Source organism: Penaeus monodon, chromosome 20 (assembly GCF_015228065.2).
Source record: "Penaeus monodon isolate SGIC_2016 chromosome 20, NSTDA_Pmon_1, whole genome shotgun sequence".
In the NCBI taxonomy this organism is placed as follows: domain Eukaryota; kingdom Metazoa; phylum Arthropoda; class Malacostraca; order Decapoda; family Penaeidae; genus Penaeus; species Penaeus monodon.
In genome coordinates, this window is record NC_051405.1 from 7696472 (window position 1) to 7697048 (window position 577).

The 577-nt window shown below is 44.5% G+C and overlaps 1 protein-coding gene across 2 annotated transcripts in view; it reads right to left on the reverse strand.

Annotated features, from left to right (window-relative positions):
• LOC119585611 (homeobox protein prospero-like) overlaps nucleotides 1-577 on the reverse strand; it is a gene marked incomplete at its 5' end in the record, with an annotated part of 25587 nt that overhangs the window by 22054 nt on the left and 2956 nt on the right.

Here is a 577-nt window from a genome sequence, read left to right on the forward strand (position 1 = left end):
GTGACAGTGCCCTTGTCTCTAACTGTCCTCTATATGAGAAAGCTTACAAGTGACGTGTCCATATTATAAAAGTTCTACATAATGTTAATCTGAAGACACTCTATCATTTTTTTTCTGAATGACACCCTTACACGAAATGGAAGAGTGACGTGCCTTCTTAGTTGATATGATATAGTGCGACCTGCTTTTTCCTTTAGCCACGAGGCCACGTGGCGTCACAGCGTGTGATTCCGTAAGTGTGACGAGTGTGATGTAGAGTGTGAACCACTTGAGCACTGGCAAAGGTGTGTAACACAGTTGCGCCTAATTTAACGTGACAAGCGTGATACGGCGTGTGTAATCCAGTGTGACGGGGCGTGACACCTGAGATGAGCTTAATAAAGGTGTCAACCAATTCAAAAGAGTAAAGTGACAACAGCAAAAAACTCTTCCGAACAGCAAGGACGCTAGAAAATGCTAAGTTCCAAAAAGGCTAAAACACACGTCATCGCACATGGCTATTGTGTATATTCCAACGAGTTACTTTTGCCTTAATATCGATTGTCCCCTCCCCCTCCCCCTCCCCTCGGTCGCGTTT